At 40.2% G+C, this 19,594-nt stretch overlaps 1 long non-coding RNA gene across 1 annotated transcript in view; it reads left to right on the top strand.

Moving 5' to 3' along the window:
• The first annotated feature begins 1,549 nt into the window (after nt 1-1,549).
• LOC149122475 (uncharacterized) overlaps nt 1,550-19,594 on the top strand; it is a 101,662-nt gene continuing 83,617 nt past the window's right edge. Inside the window, exon 1 of the long non-coding RNA XR_016219488.1 lies at nt 1,550-1,803. This is a non-coding gene — a long non-coding RNA (uncharacterized LOC149122475). The remainder of the gene's footprint in view (nt 1,804-19,594) is intronic.

Consider the following 19,594-nt stretch of genomic DNA (forward strand, 5'->3'; position numbering starts at 1 on the left):
CGCGCCCGGTCTCCTGGGAGGGAGTTGGCTCGACAGTTCAGTCTGCTGGCCGGTGGACAGTCAGTCCCAGCCAGGCTGCGGACACCGAGTCTTTCAGTCCTTCTCAGAGTTTTCCTAGATTACTAGGTCAAACCAGGAACCCAGTCCTTTCCTCAGAGAGTCTGAGAAAGCGCTTAGCTCCTCCCCCAGCCCGCCTCTAGCATTTCTGCTTTCCCTCATGCCCCAAGAGTCCACCCAGGGCTCAGGCAGATTTCACATTCCAGTCATCTTTGCTGTTCCTCTCTGGGAGTATAAAAGCAAGGTGTTAAGACAGCTCCAAATTGTCTTAAAGGTGGCTCCACCCACCCGGCAACTTTAGTTGTTTTTTTTTTTTTTTCTTCTGTTTTTGGTTTGTAAGAAAAAGAGCAAGTTGTGTTCTCAAAGGTGAGCTAATGCCCAATATGTGGCTTAAAAGGTGAATCAAAGGGGCCAGCGTTGTTGTATAGTGGGTGAAGCTGCTGCCTGTGATGTGGGTGTCTTGTATGAGCGCTGGTTCACGTCCTGGCTGCTCCACTTCTCACCAGCTTCCTGCTAATGTGCCTGAGAAAGCAGTGGAAGACGGCCCAGGCCCTTGGGCCCCTGCACCCATGTGGGAGACCTGGATGAAGCTCTTGGCTTTGGACCGGCCCAGCTCTAGCTGCTGCGGCCATCTGGGGAGTGACCCAGTAGATGGAAGATCTCTCTCTCTCTCTCTCTCTAAACTCTGCCTTTCAAATTAATTAATTAATTAATTAAAAAAGATGAATCAAAGACCCCCAAGGAGGGCTACTGTCATGTGTCTTGTTGAATGTAGCTAAATGTAACTATTCATACAAAGTAGATCTTAGGTATGGATCTGTAGGGGGAGACAGTTAAGGAATTTGTTCTGATATTTCTCTGTGACTAAAGATGTCTAAGTTGTGAGTGAGGAGAAGTGGCAAGAGAGGAGTGTGGAGAAATTCTAGAATAATCCCTATTTCTGAGTAGAAAAATGATCAGGAAGTGGTTGACCATAGAGAAACGTGAGACTTCCTGGTGAGTGTTCCTGTGTAAAGTTTAGGGATTTGTGCAGGCACTGAAAGGCCAGCACCCAACAGTTTTGATTTAGCAGCACACGGAGCTGAGGCTTTGCTGAGAGTGTGTGGGGCAGAAGCAAGAGGGAAGTTGACGGTGTTGGCAAGTATTGGGCAGGTGTGTCTGATGAAAAAGTATAAGGTAACCAGGAGAGGGAATGACAACAGGAGGCTGAGAGATACAGGGAAAATGAAGGAATCCAGAGCTCAGTAAGTAAATGTAGGGTTGGAAGCTCAAGGGGTGACCCTGACAAAGTGCCCTGGCTGGAGGGCGTGAGCCTCAGAGTAACAGATTTTAACCCAGGGGGTGGAGAAGTGATTCAGAAGCCAGGGTCTACCTCTTGGAAGGAAGAAGGTTATGTGTCTACGAGGGAAACCTGGCTTTCACTTGGGTGCTGCAGATAGAGGGGAGAGCCAGGCGAGGAGGCCAGATTGATTACTGGTATTGAGGAATTCAGCGGGCACCGTAAGAAGGGTTGGGGAATCAAGAGGTAATGAGAATTGGAGCCAGGTGAAAAAGGGCCGAGAGGCATGTGGGAGGGTTTCGATAACAGCAAGGGTGACCAAGGATCAGCCTTTGCAACCCTCTCCTGCTTGAGAGAATTTGGGGGTTAGCTGGAGTTGGAGAGCGGATGGGAGATCTTGCTGTCTCCTCCGTCAGCTGCTGTGGGAGGGAACTGCGTTTTTGCGGAATCCCAGTTTCAGTGAACAGGTAGGCTGTGGTGGTGGTCGCTCTGTCATTTTCCCAATGTGTGTTGGAAAGAGCAGTGGTCTTTGGTCATTCAGGTTTGTGTCTCAGGGCACCTTAGCCTGTGCTCACTTGAGCTGGGTGCTTGGGCTTTTACTATGTGTCATAAACAGCAGGCCTGCTGTGCAGGAAGTCTGCTTTGTTTATTTTGGTCTTAATAGAAATGCTGCACCACTCAATTATGTAGGTAGTAAAAATTTCCCTCTTTGCCTCTGACCTTTTTAATATTTAATTACAGGGTCCTTGTACTTGGCAGCTGGTTTGTGACATGGTCTCAGAAATGCTCAAAAATTTCTCCTTTGTACCTAGGTCCCCTGCTACCAAGTCCCTTTAAACTTTTAATTATACTGGAGAGTAATTTCTTTATTTGTTCTTTATATCCACATTCTTTATGAGAACAATACATGCAGCCTTAATCAGGCGTTCCTAGTTTAATTTGCTGACATCTTTAATCTTTTTTTGAGATTCGGTGTGACTTAGGATACAGAGGAACAAGCAGACAGGGTGAGGTGCAATACATAGAAGACTCTAGATATTAAATATAAATTCTATTAGACAAGAAAGAGTAAAATGGTGCTTAGTGTGTGCAAGGCTGTTTTCTAAAGGCTCCACAAATATTAGCACATTCAGTCCTCATAACAATCAGTAGGCAGATACTATTATTATCATCCCCATATTACAGATGAGGAAAATGAAGCATGGAGCAATTGAGAATTATCCAAGGCTGCACAGCTGAGTGGCCTGGAGTCTCTTAGGTTAATTGAGAAGCAGCTGAGCATAATGGTTAACTAACACCATCCCCAGCATTTTCGCTCACTCTGATGGTTAATCAGTCTTGAGTTTCTAAGCAATTTATAAGGGCTGATACGGGGGAAGGACTATTTAAAAGAACCAATAGCATCTGCATAATTTAGAAGAGAATCGAGAGTGATAAAACTGTCAGGGCAGGAAAACCCAATTACATCCAATCAAATCTCTAACTGTGGTGTAGAGTTTTTGTTAGTAGTGGTGGTGGCAGAAAAGCATGCACTAGATTTCTGAATATAAAATTAATGAGATGCATTAAAATAAGAAAAAATTAACCAGAAAATATCCAAGCCTGTGTTCTAATCACTTTCCTCATTATATTTGACCATTATACATTCCCAGATCATGTAGCGAGTGATGGAGTCGGTAGCCTTATAATATGCTGAATGGCTTGGGAAGATCCCACCTGGACTTAGTACTGTTCTCAGATCATTTGACCTAAACAAAGACTAATACAGTTAGTTTTGTACATAAACAAACTCAAGGATTAAGGCATTGAAGAGTAATTTATTATATGGTAAACATCAATGAGGAAAGGAAAAATTAGGTAAGGAATGGTGTTGGCACAATTAGCCTAAAGTAATACCAGTAGGATCCCTATCTAATTCCATGTATCAAGATAGATTTTTATATTTCACCATAGTTTTCCAAATGGCATTACAGAACTTAGTATATGAAGTGGCCCCAAGGACTCAACTCAAGGATGCAGGTGTTCCTATTGCATTGTTAATTCAGCATCATACAGCATAGGTTCCTGTCTGGGCATCTGACACACTAGGCTTCCTGCAGCAAGTAACACACAAATATGAGCTGCAAATGTTGTGGGACTGAGAGATGTGACACCTGGGGCCTACACAACCCTCAGTGAGGGTACTAGACAGGGTAACACTGACATAAAGGCCTGGGACAATGACCAGAGCGTTCCTTCAGAGGTGAGGTATAGCAACCTGGGTGACACACCTGTCAGGTGTACCACCCAGTCTCATCTGCTGTCTGTGTTTGACCAGTGGCTTAGAATGACTGTGCTGGCCATGGGTGTCACACCAAACATGGAACAGTGTCACAGAAAGTAATGTAGGAATGAACACAGGTATTTGGGCCTTGGTGCATTTGGATGGTGAAAGGTCTACATCTGAGTATTTGATGTTCTGTCAGTTGTAGGTGGGGGGTGCTTTATTGGTTCCTCCTCTATAATATCCCCCGAAAGGGCTTGGCCTTGTGGTGCAGCAGGCTAAGCTGCCACTTGGAAAGATGGTGTCCCATTATCATAGTGCCAGTTGAAGTCCTGGCTGCTCTACTTGCAAGCCAGCTCCCTGATAATGCACCTGAGAAGGCAGTGGAGGATGGTCCAAGTACCTGGGGCCCTGCCATCCATGTAGGAGACCAAGAAGGAGTTCCTGACTCCGGGCTTTCTCTGGCTCAGACTTGGCTGTGGATAAAATACCTCTCTCTCTCTCTCTCTCTCTCTCTCTCTCTCTCTCTGTGTGTGTGTGTGTTTAAAATAAACATATTTTTTAAAAAATTACCGAAATATTCTATCTTTCCCATTAAATTTGCCATTGTAGTAACTGGTATTGAAGAAAGTGTGATTTTATTTTGACTTTAAGGTTTTTATAGTGTTTGAAGGTAAAATGATTTTTTTTAAAGATTTTAATTATTTATTTGAGAGGTAGAGTTACAGACAGAGGGAGAGAAAGAAAGATCTTCCATCCACTGGTTCACTTCCCCAATGGTTGCAACAGCTGGAGCTGAGCCAATCTGAAGCCAGAAGTCAGGAGCTTCTTCCAGGTCTCCCACATGGGTGCAGGGGCCCAAACACAGGCACATCAGCCTTCGCAGGCACCTCAGCAGGGAGCTGGAACTGGCAGAGGCTTGTCCTACACCACAGCACTGTCCCCGAGTAAAATGCTTTGAGACTGATTTGGGAAACTTCAGTTCAAGCTCAACTGCTTACTAGCCATTGTTTTTACATTTCTCAAACGTTAAAAAATATTTTAAAATTTGTATCCTTGTTTAAATAAATCAGCCACTTTGCTGATGCATCTAAGAATCATCCTTTTTTTTTTTTTTGGACAGGCAGAGTGGACAGTGAGAGAGAGAGACAGAGAGAAAGGTCTTCCTTTGCCATTGGTTCACCCTCCAATGGCCGCCACGGCTGGTGCGCTGTGGCCGGCGCACCGCACTGATCCGATGGCAGGAGCCAGGTGCTTCTCCTGGTCTCCCATGGGGTGCAGGGCCCAAGCACTTGGGCCATCCTCCACTGCACTCCCTGGCCACAGCAGAGAGCTGGCCTGGAAGAGGGGCAACTGGGACAGAATCCGGCACCCCGACCGGGGCTAGAACCCGGTGTGCTGGCGCCGCAAGGTGGAGGATTAGCCTAGTGAGCTGTGGTGCCGGCAAGGATCATCTTAAAAACTCAATTGTCTTTTCCTCCTTTCCTTCACTGGGGGAATGGCGTTCTGATTTTGTTGTTTGAGGCTGGGACCCTGCTGATGGCTGCATTAGACACTGCATCACCATGCAGTCTGAGGACTCTACGCAGAATCCATTCATTCGCTGTTACCTGACTTGTTGGGATGCACTGCTTTGTCCCAGGGGGGCATAAACACTGTGCCTTCCAGCTATCGCCAAAGTCCACACCTGCCCGCGGGTCTCTTGGGCTCTTCCTCCAGGTTCCTACTTCCTGTAATCTCACATTTGCCCCAGGCGGGATCTATTTGCTCCCATCCTCTCCTTTCCTTGTACCACCAAACAAAGATCATGTATCTCACAGCAGAATTAATCGTGTATGCAGCCATTTTTTCCCCAGGCATAAGCATCATCAACTTTTGGTCTGTTGGCTAAATTATAAAATTTAGCCCAAATGGGCTTTTTGGTCTCATCCTTATTTTCTGGTCAGAGTGATGTTAAATGTTTTTACATATGATGCTTGTCCTAATGAACACCAAGTTTGGTGTCAAAACAGGGGAACTGAGGTAAGAGTTTGAGTTAATGGCCTAAGACTACATACCCCAAAATATGAGGCAGAGAATTCAAACCAAGATCATTTTTCCTCCAAAATCTGTGCTTTTCCCATTTAATGAAACATTTTTATTTATTATTTTTTCACTTATCTGTGAGACATATGTTAGTTTTTTTTTAATATCAAGTACTCAAACATGAAAGCTGTGCTTAACTCTATGTAGGAATCAGTCATTAGTATCCTGTTTGATACTCAGACAAAATGGATTGAAATAATGGGTAGGCTTACTTGGCCACATATCTTAGATTGCTTTAATTGACTTTACTGATTGCCTTAAAAATCAATAATCAAGTTGGGATGCAAGAAAACTTTATTTTCTTTATATATATTTTGATCAAATATCAAAAAGATCTTATATAAAGGACTTTAATCCTAGTATTTGAAATTTCCTTAGCACTAAATTGATCATTAGAAAAAGTTTTCAAGTATGGCACTATGCTAAAATCTATTTGTCATAACTATTTTAAAAGATTTTTCATCTGCAGCTATTAATAAAAAATTAATACTTTATCCATTTTAGTATTTTCTCTTTGTTTTGTTCTAGTACTATTGGTAAAACTCTGTGATTAACACACAATTATTCTTAGGTGTTTAAATTTTAACTGAAAAGTGATCCCTGTTAAATATAAGAGTGGGAATAAGAGAGGGAGGAGATGTACAATTTGGGACATGCTCAATCAGACTTGCCCCAAATGGTGGAGTTAGAATCATGCCAGGGGATCCCAATACAATCCCATCGAGGTGGCATGTACCAATGCCATCTCACTAGTCCAAATGATCAATTTCAGTTCACAATTGATCACACTGATAGGTCTAAAAGTCAAAGGGATCACACAAACAAGTCTAGTGTCTGCTAATACTAACTGATAGAATCAAAAAGGGAGAGAACGGTCCATCATGGGAAGCAGGATACACAGTAGACTCATAGAATGGCACATGTCCTAAATAGCACTCTGGCCTCAGAATCAGCCCTTAAGGCATGCGGATCTGGCTGAAGAGCCCATGAGAGTATTTCAGGCATGGAAAGCCAAGACACCCTGGGAAAAAAAAAAAAGAAGACCTAAATGGAAGATCTCTGTGAGTGAGATCCGAGTGGAAAGAATGGGTCATCAAAGAAGGAGGTACCTTTCTCTGAAGGGAGGAGAGAACTTCCACTTTGACTATGACCCTGTCGGAATAAGATCAAAGTCAGCGAACTCAAAAGGCTTCCATAGCCTTGGCAACTCATGACTAGAGCCTAGGGAGATGCCATAAACAAGAGTGTCAAATTGTTAAGTCAACAACAGGAGTCACTGTGTACTTACTTCTCACGTGGGATCTGTCCTTAGTGTGTTGTCCAAAGTGAAGTAATGCTATAACTAGTACTGAAACAGTATTTTACACTTTCTGTTTTTGTGTGGGTGCAAACTGATGAAATCTTTACTTAATATATACTGAATTGATCTTTATATAAAGATAATTGAAAATAAATCTTGATGTGAATGGAATGGGAGAGGGGGCAGGAGATGGGAGTGGTGCAAGTGGGAGGGAAATTATGTGGGGGGAAGCCATTGTAATCCATTAACTTTACTTTGAAAATTTATATTTACTAAATTAAAAATAAATAAATAAATAAAGAAATATTTGTATGTGAGTGAAAGGTGCCTGTCTTGGAAATAAGTAGAGAAAACACTATATACATTTACTCTGAGTTCATTTGAAAATAAATTGTTTCAAGTATATTTGATGTTCTACATTAATTTTTATACTTAATTTACTGTATATTCATAATGAGAAATTTTAAAACTCTTGACTTATAAGAGTGCTGAGTTTAGTAATATGAGTGCCACTATATTTTAAGTTATGCTTAAAGGATTAGGACAAAGTTATATTTGTCATGGTTGAAAATACTCCAATATGATCTTTTTTGATTTATGGGCTCTAAACTCTCTAGAGAGTTGTGTAAATCAAAATAATACTCTGAAATTTCAGATTTGCTGTTGGATTTCAGATTCAGATAAAAATTTGTAATGCTGCAATTTGACAACTTCTATCCTGATATAATTCCACAGAAGATATCCTGGTGTGCTTGGTGATTGTGCATGTGTCCATTCTAGCAAGCGGGTAGTTTATTTTTCCATGAGGCTAGGGCAAATTTCAGCAAGAAAGAGGGTGTTCCGAAATTTTACCCTAATACTCTGACAACAGAATTTTGGCCATTAAATGCCTACATTTAGATCCTATTCAGAGGTGTCCCCAATTTTGTGATAAATCTTGAATAAGCTTTCAGTAATTCCCTGGAACAGTTGGTTGATGGTTTTCCCATTGCAGACCCTGATAACATGTGCTGACTCCGAATAAGATGCTAACACCATAGTCCAGCTTGAGAATAGGTGGGTTTATTTTTGATGTTTTCTTTTTGTGTTTTATATTTCAGAACGATAGCCCACTAATATCATTTATAAATATATTCATTTTTTGTTAGGTACTAGAGCATGGGCAAGGTGAAGACATGCTCACAGGAAAGAACATGGGCTACTCTAGGAAATGTGAACAAACACCTTCTAATGTGCAGGAGTAAGCTGTGACCAAAACTATAGCTACGGGAGAGCTTTTTCTTTTAAGATTTACTTATTTATTTGAAAGTCAGAATCAGAGGGAGAGGGAGAGAGAGATGTAGAGGAGGAGAAAGGGTAGGAGAAAGAGAAAGAGGGAGGGAGAGAGAGGTGTCTTCCATCTGCTGGTTCACTCCCCAGATGGCTGGAACAGGTAAGATTTTCTATCACACGGACTGCTGGTGTGTATATGATTTTGAAAGAGCCGTCTGGACCTCGGCTTTCTTCCCATGTGATGTTCTTCCTTTCCAGGCACATGCTTACCTGCATCCCAGAGCGCTTTGCATGGGGACTTGGCCAGACTCCTCAGCATTTTCAATTTCTCCACCTCTTTGGTTTTTCTCTGTGAGGGACTCGAGTGACCACCATTCAAATAGAGCCCTCCTTTGAGCTGACCAACGTTGGCTATCAGCCAGCTGTCCTTTTCTTCTTAAATGCCTAAAGAGACAGTTTTGCCATCTTCATCTCTCAACCCCTAATCAAATTTACTTTATTTTGGTTTCTGAATTTATTACTACATTAAAATGACTTTTTTTCAGTGTTAGTAATTACTTGCTCATAACTACTTTTTGGTCTGTCTCTTACTCGACCTCCTTTATGGTCATGTTCTTATTAAAATAGATTTCACTGTTGAAATCTTTACTTAATGTATGCTAAACTGATCTTCTGTATATAAAGAGAATCAAAAATGAATCTTGATGTGAATGGAAGGGGAGAGGGAGTGGGAAAGGGGAGGGTTGCGGGTGGGAGGGACGTTATGGGGGGAAGCCATTGTAATCCATAAGCTGTACTTTGGAAATTTATATTCATTAAATAAAAGTTAAAAAAAATCTTAAAAAAGTAGATTTCATATCCCAAGTTATCCATGAAACTTTTCTTAATGCCTTAATTATCTAACTAGGAACTTAGTAGAAAGAATCAAGTCTCAAAAATGTGTTTAATGTGTTGTTGGCTATACTATGATACAAAATTGTTCTTTTTTTTAAAGAAACAGATGTATTGATTTATTTATTGAAAGGAGGAGTTACAGAGATGGAGAGAGGCAGAGAGGCAGAAGCAGAGAGAGAGAGAGAGATCTTCCTTCCTCTGGTTCACTCCCCAAATGGCTGCAGTTGCTAGAGCTAGGCCAGACTGAAACCAAGAGCCAGGAGCCTCTTCTGGGCCTCCCACACAGGTACAGTGGTCCAAGCACTTGGGCCATTGTCTACTGCTTCCCCAGGCGCATTAGCAAGGAATTCAATCAGAAGTGGAGCCCTTAGGACTAGAACCAGTGCCAATATGGGATGCTGGTGCTGTGGGCAGTGGCTTGACTTGCTACAGCAGAGGGCTGGCCCTGATACAAACCTCCTTATAGGAAACCTCTCTTTATCATCAGCAATGTTACTCTCTTAAGTAAAAATGTCACTGGCTTTATTGCATGTTTGATAGAATGGTCAAGTATTTTCTTCTTTGGAAAATAGAAACGTGCTGACACACAGTCATATCATTCTACAGTTGCTTGCTGATTTTTTGATAAAAAAACCAACCTCATCTTGTTTATTTCTAATTTATCCACTAACAATGCTATGCCATGGTTTTTCAAAACTGGCCCAATGATCTGCATGAAATATTATTGCCTGTCTCCTCATTAGTAATGTCTCCATCTTTATTATATCGGAGCTCAAATTCTATTCATTTATTTCAACCAGATGTTGAGTAGGTATTTCATGGAAGCCCAGGTCTCTCCTCAGCTGCAAGGGAGAGGCATTGACTAGAAGACCTGATAAATCCATTGCCCATGATAGTCTTGGTTTAGGGAGACTCTCTAAGAGCAGGCACTTGTACTGCTATTAAGATGTCAACAGGAAGCCTGTGTCCCTCATCAGAATACCTGTGTTCAGCGCCTGCCTCTGGTTCCTGACTCCAGCTTCCTGCCAGTGCAGACCCTGATAGGACTTGGTGCAGGCCACCCATGTGGGAGATTTGGATTGAGTTCCTGTTTTCTCACTTTGACCTGGCTGGGTCCTTGCTATTCTGGGCACTTGTGGAATGACCAACAATAGAAGTGCTCTCTCTGTCTAGTTTTCTCTTTTTATCTGTCTCTCTTTTTCTTTGTGTTTCTGCTTCTGAAATAAATTCTTCTTCTTTTTTTAAGATTTATTTATTTATTTGAAAGTCAGAGTTTCATAGAGGAGAGGCAGAGTGAGAGTGGTCTTCCATCCGATGGTTCACTCCCCAGATGGCCGCAATGGCCAGAGCTGCAGGGGCCCAAGGACTTGAGCCATTTTCTACTGCTGTCCCAGGCCATAGCAGAGAGCTGGATCAGAAGACGAGCAGCTGGGACCAGAACCAGCACCCATATGGGATGCCGATGCTTCAGTCCAGGCATTAATCCATTGTGTCACAGTGCCGGCCCCTGAAATAAATTCTTTAAAAATGTCTAATGTCATTTTAGGTGAACATAAGGAGTTATCTTTCAGTAGGGATATCTCTGTGGTAGCTTTCCGTATTTATAAGAAGAAAAATACAGAGCTGAACATAGAAATTATTTCTTTTCCTGTTGTTGGTTCAAGATACAGTGCCTATGGCTACTAAATCCAGAGAAGAGGTAATTGACACACTATAACATGCAAAATGGGAAAACAGAAATAAGCTGAGTCATTGCTGACATCATTGGGCTGCTGAATTATTCAACACTGGAGCTATCATATGTTGGAGCTGCTTATTATATGAGGTGGCACATCTCCTTTTTGAGATGCTTCTTTGCTGTTGCCTGTAGCCCAGATGTCCTGATAAAATGTATCTCAGAGTTACGTGGAAGCCTTGTGTGGATGATGCCTTCTGAGATATGATTCCTCTCCCACATCATTGTTCACCATTCTATAAGATTCACTGTCTTCAGGTTATGCTGAACTATTTGGAATTCATGTTTTACCTGTTTTCATCCTTGAGTTTTTCCTAGAATATGATTTTCCTCTTTTCTCATTGTCAAACTTCTCATTTTTAAAGACTCAAGTTGAACTCTGCCTTCTTTTGTGAGTTACTTCATATTAAATCCAAGTGTGGTTTGTAACGCTCTTTTTTTGTGTGTTCTTTTTTTATCTAGAAGTAATGTTTTTATTATTATATATAAGAAACCAGAGTCTAATTATGTTTATATGCTGTATTTGCTGTTAGGTTCAGAGTTCCTTAAGGGTAAAGTGAGATTCTATTTTAATTTAGCATTCTTTTATTCCTAGTAACTTAACTGCATAGAGAAGTACTTATTAAAAGTTTGTGGGATAAAATTAAATCAAAGTAACCAAAGCCCTTTCTATATGTCAACGGATATGCCAAGAGATGGTAGTGAATTGGCATTGACTTAGCAAATCCTTGGCAACCTGGAAATAGTTGGAAGACAATTGTCAATTCAAAAAAATTGCCCTTTGGTTAACCTATGTCCAGGAAAAATCGAAGGTGATGATATTTTTTTTGGTGAAGCAAAACAGGAAGTCTACTTTAATGATACATATTTATGGATATTACATGTATATTTATCAGGTAGAATCATCTTAAAAGTTATTTGCTTATTAGATTTCATATTTAACTGAAATTAATTTTTTTAATTTTTTTAAATTTTTTTTATTTATTTGAAAGGCAGAGGGACATCTGTTGGTTCACTCCTAAAATGGCCTCAATGGCTTGGGCCGGGCTGAGACGAATCCAGGAGACAGAACTCCATCTGAGTCTCCCACGTGGGTGGCAGGGTCCTGACTCCCTGTGCTGTCATCCACTGCTTTCCCAGGCACATTGGTAAGAAGCTGGATCACAAGCAGAACAGCTGGGACTTGAACTGGAGCTCTATATGGATGCCAGTGTTATGGATGGTGGCTTATCCTATTGCACTCTAATGCCAGCCCCAGGTGGAGGCCTTTGAAACTATCCTGCTGCTACATCATCTGATTATGGGCAGACAGTGGACCAGGTTATCCATTTTTTTTCTCCAAAACTCCTAAAGTTATAGAAAAAATGATTTTTAAAAATGCACCATTAAATATGTTGGTGGGCTACCAAGAAAATAAGAAATAGAATGTAGGCAAATAGTAAGTCATTTAGGGAACATACAGGAGTAAACAGAGCACTGATGCCAATGTTAGCCTTGAAGGTGTTTAATAAATCTGATGAACTTGAACTTAACTCTTCATGATTCTTTGCGTTTATAGGACAAGGAAGAAAGTTAAGGAGAAAATTCTAGTGTAAAGTCTCTGTGATAAGTGGAATAATGGCCCACTCAAAATTATCTGTGTCCTTATTCCTGGATCCTGTGAATATGATGTTTCATGGCAAAAGGAAATTGTTGCTAATTAGTGTATCTTAAAATAGAAATTTTGTCCAGATGGGCCTTACAAGTGCAAGAGGGAGGCAAGAGAGCCAGCATCAGTTTAATGCAATGGCCAGTTCTGGGTTGAAGACAGAGGGACAGGGTCATGGGCAGTGGACTGGAAAGAACAGGAAAATGAATTTTCCCTGGGAATGCCCAGAAACACACCACTGGGGACACCTTAATTCTATACCTGAGCAAGACACATCTCAGAATCTCAGCACTTGAAATGGTGGAGCTCAAAGATGATGAATTTGTATTGTTTTCAACCACTCTATTTTCAGTAATGTGTTACACTATCTATAGGAAACTGCTCCATGCTTCTGATCCCAACCTAACTGCAGCTCAACTTCAAGGGATCTCTTAGTTGGTTCATTTTGCTGTAGCAGAGCACCATACCTTCTTGTCTCAAATGGTGAATGTTTACTTCTCCCTATTCTTGAAGTCGAGATCACGAGTCTTGAAGAGTTATTTCTGGTGAGGGCACTGTTCCTGGGTGGTGGGCAACCATTTTGTTTTATCCTCACATGGTGGAGAGCCCAGAGAGCAAGATCAAGCCGTGCCTGCTCTTATGACGGCATTAATCCCAATCCCACTAATCCCAGGGGAGCTGTGCCTTCATGACTTAACCACCTCCCAAATTTACCTACATCCCAAGACCATCATGTTGAGATTTAGCATTTCAGTCTATGAAGGGTGGGAGGACACGAACGTTTAGTCCCTAACAGGGTAGACTGGAATTAAGCCAGCCTACTTAACGCTGTCAGTCCAGGACCAAGAACAGTTACCTCCCCAAATTATCGGCTATCTTTTCCCCTGCCCTACAATGAGTCATGCTTCCTGGATGGATGAGCTTGAACTCAAAACGTTAAGTGGTTTTGCTGTCGTGTGGCAAAAGCAGAAACATATTCTCTCTGGAAGAAACCATGTTTAAACTAAACTGGAGAATATTGAAGAAAATTTCCCAGAAATAGGAGCTCATTGTCAGATATCACAGAACAAACAAAACTAATTGACCATACACAGGAATTAACAGGTGAGCTGGCGAAGAACTGGGCCCAGAAAACAGTATGGTATCATAGTTTAGAACAATTTATTATATATTTCAGAAGAGAAGAGAGGATTTTGAATGGTTTCAACACACAGAAATGAATGTTTGAACTGATGGAAATTTAACTTCCCTGATTTCCATGCTGTGTGTATATGTATAAAAATATCACACAGTATGCTATAAATATGAACAATCCTTGTGTTTTTATTCTTTTGAGATAGCATGGTACAGGAATTATAAGTGGAAGAATGAAGTATAATTTGGGACATGCTCAAGTTGACTTGCCCCAAATGGTAGAGTTAAAAACATACCAGGGGATTCCAATTCAATCCCATCAAGGTGGCATGTACCAATGCCATCTCACTAGTCCAAGTGATCAATTTCAGTTCACAATTGATCATAATGAAAGGACTAAGAGTCAAAGGGAGCACATAAACAAGTCTAGTACCTGCTAACACTAACCGATAGAATAAATAAAGGGGAGAGTGATCCAACATGGGAAGTGAGATACTCAGCAGACTCATAGAATGGCAGATGTCCTAAATAGCACTCTGGCCTCAGAATCAGCCCTAAAGGCATTCGGATCTGGCTGAAAAGCCCATGAGAGTATTTCAGGCATGGAAAGCCAAGACACTCCGGCAAAAGATCTCTGTGAGTGAGATCCCAGTGGAAAGAACAGGTCTTCAAAGAAGGAGGTACCTTTCTCTGAAGGGAGGAGAGAACCTCCACTTTGACTATGACCTTGTCTAAACAAGATAAGAATCGGAGAACTCAGAGGGCTTCCATAGCCTTGGAAACTCATGACCGGAGCATAGGGAGACTACTGATGCCATAGACAGGAGTGTCAATTGGTAAAGTCAACAACAGGAGTCACTGTGCACTTACTCCTCATGTAGGATCTCTGTCCTTAATGTGCTGTGTATTGAGATTTAATGCTATAACGAGTACTCAAACAATATATTTCACTTTGTGTTTTTATGGGGTGCAAACTGTTGAAATCTTTACTTAATGTATATTAAACTGATCCTCTGTAAAAAAAAAAAAAAAAAGAAAAAAGAAAAAAAAAAAAAGAAATTATCAACTCCCAACTTGACTCTCACTGGGATTAAACATGATAATAGGTCTGATCTGATTTCATCATCATTTAAAAAAAATCATCTATTATTTTTCACCTTATGTTTCTGTGTGAGAGCAAACTGTTGAAATCCTTACTTAATGTATACTAAGCTGATCTTCTGTATATTAAGATAATCGAAAAGGAATCTTGATGTGAATGGAAGGGGAGAGGGAGTGGGAAAGGGGAGGGTAGTGGGTGGGAGGGACGGTATGTGGGGGAAGCCATTGTAATCCATAAATCGTACTTTGGAAATTTATATTCATTAAATAAAAGTTAAAAAAAATATCAAAAGAAGGAGGAGAAAGCTAGATTCCTGAATGGTGAACAAGAAACATAAAATTAGCAAATCTAAGAAAAAAACTAGTTATTGTATAAATGAAGAATAAATATAAATTCAGTGATTCAGGTTAAGAGTAGTTTGGGGGAGACTTGAAAGATTTGAAGACTGTATCCATTATTCAACATGGAGAGTTCATGCAATGGAAATATTAAAGGAATGTTAAGAGAGATGGAAGAAGGCGTAACTATGTACGCAGCGTGGTATATAGTACAAGAAATTTGGGAGACCTTACCATGGCTCAGGTAGTGTGCTAGGTTTGTTATGGATAGAAAGGCACACAAGATTTGGTCTTGCTCCCAGAGAACTTTCGTAAGGACTGTAGTACAAATGAATGTAATTGTTATATTTATAAGTATTCTTGGAATTGAATTAGTGAGGTTTTAACCAATCCAGTAAAGGGAAAATCTTACCTTGAATTTAAACTATCATTTATCCATGTATAGTTTGTAAATATGCTAATTTTCTCAACTATTTTTTCTTTGCACATGTTTATCAACCTTGCTGTTGGCAAAGTGAAAAAAAGCAAAACTCAAAGAGCCATTATGATGTGTAAATGTGCTAGTGACTGGATTTTCTCACCAAGCTGAGTATTTGGAATTATCCTCTTATCTAGAGTATCATGCTGTTTTCTTTCTATCCAGTTATCATATACTATAGAAAGTGGACTATTATTAAAATTTTTGTGCTTCTGATATATTCTTAGGGCTATTGCTATAATGAAAAATACATAAATACAGCACATATAACTTATAGAAGATTAATATAATTTCTGCAACTTGAGTTTCATGGTAACTTGCAGATGTGAGGATGGAATTATCCTACAGGGCATGATAAATTATACATTCAGCAAAGTGAATATAAGTTAGTGAACTGTGATTGATATCAGTCAAAATCTCCCTGTATGATGTTTTTGTTCTGTGTTCAAATCAGATCAGGTATTTAAATTTAGCTTTCATTTAATTCAAAAGCATCATAAGATACTTACAGGATGACATGGATTTACCAGCTATGCTTGGCATGTTTCCACTGGTAAGGTATTGCATAGGTCACTCTTGCAGAATATTGTACTTTGCCCGGCTGACTTTTCTTTCAGAATCTAAAATGAAGTAGTGAATCTCCTGCGCTGCCATAAGTTCTGATCAGCAGCCCTTACGTAAAGCAAAGCCATTACTCACTATGTGTCTCTGAAACTAACCTGTGGACAATTTAGTGAAAGGAGTTATTTATCTTTGAATTCCCCAAAGCTTACTTAGTTAAATGACAAATGGAATGATTCATTTCATAATATTTCAGTCTACTTTCTTTCAAAATGCTATCCTGAGAATTAAAATTCTATAAAGCCCTAATTTGGGTAAAAGCATAATTATTAAATAGAAGTCCTATTTTCTAAATAAAAGAGAGAGAGAATTTGAAGTTTCTCTTTAGGAGGGATGATCATTGCTCACGTTTCTTGTGTGGCCCTGGATGTTCATCAGTAGGTTGGTTTGAAGGCTGAAGCAACCTTGACACTCATAAATCATGTTTTCATGATAAAGCGATAACAGGGAAAACCCGGGATATTGGAGAAGAAAATGACCAAAACCTCTGGGGATTACTTGGCTGTTGCACTGTTGTGAACATCTCTGTGATAATACTTCTATTGAAGTTCACTTCGAGATTTTTTCTTATCTTAATTTTATCTTCATTTTATCTTATCTTAAATGTAATGCACTTTTTTCTCTATAATGTCTTCCCCATCTGGCAATTCATGTTTATGTAGCATTTTATTTTATCCAATGTTTTCTTAGAACTAAGGTACAAGTGAAGATCTTTGTGAACTTCTATATGCTAAATAACAGCAAATGTCTCCAATATTTTAAAATTACCTGAACTAGAAAACCCTCAAGTTTTTTTTTAAAGACTTATTTGTGGCTGGCATTGTGGCTCAATAGGCTAATCCTCCGCATTGCGGCGCTGGCACACCGGGTTCTAGTCCCTGTCGGGACGCCGGATTCTGTCCCGGTTGCCCCTCTTCCAGGCCAGCTGCTCTCTGCTTTGGCCCAGGAGTGCAGTGGAGGATGGCCCAAGTCCTTGGGCTCTGCACCCCATGGGAGACCAGGAGAAGCACCTGGCTCCTGGCTTCGGATCAGCGCGAGGCGCCGGCCGCAGTGCGCCAGCCGTGGCGGCCATTGGAGGGTGAACCAATGGCAAAAGGAAGACCTTTCTCTCTGTTCCCTCTCTCTCACTGTCCACTCTGCCTGTCAAAAAAAAAAAAAAAGACATTTATTTATTTGAAAGGCAGAGTTACAGAGAGGCAAAGGCAGAGAGAGAGAGGGGTCTTCCATCCACTGGTTCACTCCTCAGGTGGCCGGTACTGCAGGAGCAGGTATTGACCCAAAACCAGGAGCCAGGAGCTTTTTCCAGGTCTCCCACATGGGTGCAGGGGCCCAAGCACTTGGGCCATCCTCCACTGCTTTCCCAGACCACAGCAGAGAGCTGGATGGGAAATGGAGCAGCTGGGACTCAAAACCAGCACCTATATGGGATGCCGGCGCTGCTAGTGGTGGCTTTACTCACTGTGCCACAGCAGAGGCCCAGGAAACTCTAAAGTTTTAATAGTCACTGACTCTGTTTTTCTGACTATGATAGTCTCATAGATTTGGTACTCTTGCTTGCTTGCTTGTTTATCCTGTGTGAGAATCACTGGACTTTTCAGATGAATGTCTGCATTAATAAATGTTTTTAATTTTGAAGAATTGAGAAAAATCATTGTCGTAAACTGTTCCAAAAATTTTTTCCCATGCTGTCTCATATTTCAAAGTGGGGCTCAGATGTTGATATTCTAGGTGTGTGCATGTGTGTGTATAGGTAAACATTCACATATGTATACATGTTATATTGTATGTATTAATGCTATAAGCTTTGTTATTTTATTTTGTACTTTATTTATGGGTTTGTGTTGTTAGCCCAAGCATTTCCATAAATCAAATGTGCATTTTTTAAATTCTGGAATGCTTTTAAGCTAGTTGTTAGATTTTCTATTTTTTTCTGAAATTCTTTTTAATCCATTTAAAACTACTCTAAATTATATATACATATATATATAAATTACATGTATATGTTGCATATATCTATTAATTTTATAGACACATACATATACATAATTGTGATTAACTTCAATGCCTCGTCCATTTTGAGTCTATTTAGTTTTTTTCTCTTCATTATGGGTAACATTTTCCTATTCCTTCATATGTCTCAAAATTTTTAACAGATTTATCCCATGAAGGTGGCATGTACCAATGCCATCTCACTAGTCCCAGTGATCAATTTCTGATCACAATTGATCATAATGATCGGACTAAGAACCAAAGGGATCACATAAACAAGAATAGTGTCTGCAAATACTAGCTGATAGAATCAAAAAGGGAGAGAATGATCCAACATGGGAAGTGAGATACACAGCAGACCCATAGAATGGCAGATGTCCTAAACAGCACTCTGGCCTCAGAATCAGCCCTTAAGGCATGCGGATCTGGCTGAAATGCCCATGAGAGTATTTCAGGCATGGAAAGCCAAGACACTATGGGGGTAAAAAAAAAAAAAAAACCTAAATGAAAGATCTCCATGAGTGAGATCCCAGTGGAAAGAACAGGTCATCAAAGAAGGAGGTACCTTTCTCTGAAGGGAGGAGAGAACTTCCACTTTGACCATGGCCTTGTCTAAATATGATCAGAGTCAGTGAACTCAGGGGGCTTCCATAGCCTTGGCAGCTCATGACAAGAGCCTAGGGTGATTACTGAGGCCATAAACAAGAGTGTCAATTTGTTAAGTCAGCAACAGGAGTCACTGTGCACTTACTCCTCATGTAGGATCTCTGTCCTTAGTGTGCTGTTTAATGTGAATTAATGCTATAACTAGTACTCACACAGTATTTTTCACTTTATGTTTCTGTGTGGGAGCAAACTGTTGAAATCTTTACTTAATGTATGCTAAACTGATCTTCTGTATATAAAGAGAAACGAAAATGAATCTTGATGTGAATGGAAGGGGAGAGGGAGTGGGAAAAGGGAGGGTTGCGGGTGGGAGGGATGTTATGGGGGGGAAGCCATTGTAATCCGTAAGCTGTACTTTGGAAATTTATATTCATTAAATAAAAGTTAAAAAAAAAAGAAATGATAGATGGACATACACAAAAGTTTAAGGTGAGCGTAATATAGATAACCTAATTATAGCAAAACTATGTAAAATCCAATTAATATCTTTTTGAAGACTGCCCAGATGTTTATAATAGATCCACTTATAAATTCATATTTATTTCCAACTATTCAACAGTATATTAGATTTATAATTATATGAAAGTGTTGCTCAAAGACTAGATGACAAATGAAAACATGGAAAACAGTGAATTGACACTGAAAACACTTAAATATGACAGAAAACAATGCAGTTCAGAATTGGTCAAAATCAAAATCTACAGAAGATGTCTCAAATACCCAATTAATATAT

This window comes from Oryctolagus cuniculus, chromosome 13 (assembly GCF_051225735.1).
Source record: "Oryctolagus cuniculus isolate XC-2025 breed Fujian yellow rabbit chromosome 13, ASM5122573v1, whole genome shotgun sequence".
Taxonomy (NCBI): domain Eukaryota; kingdom Metazoa; phylum Chordata; class Mammalia; order Lagomorpha; family Leporidae; genus Oryctolagus; species Oryctolagus cuniculus.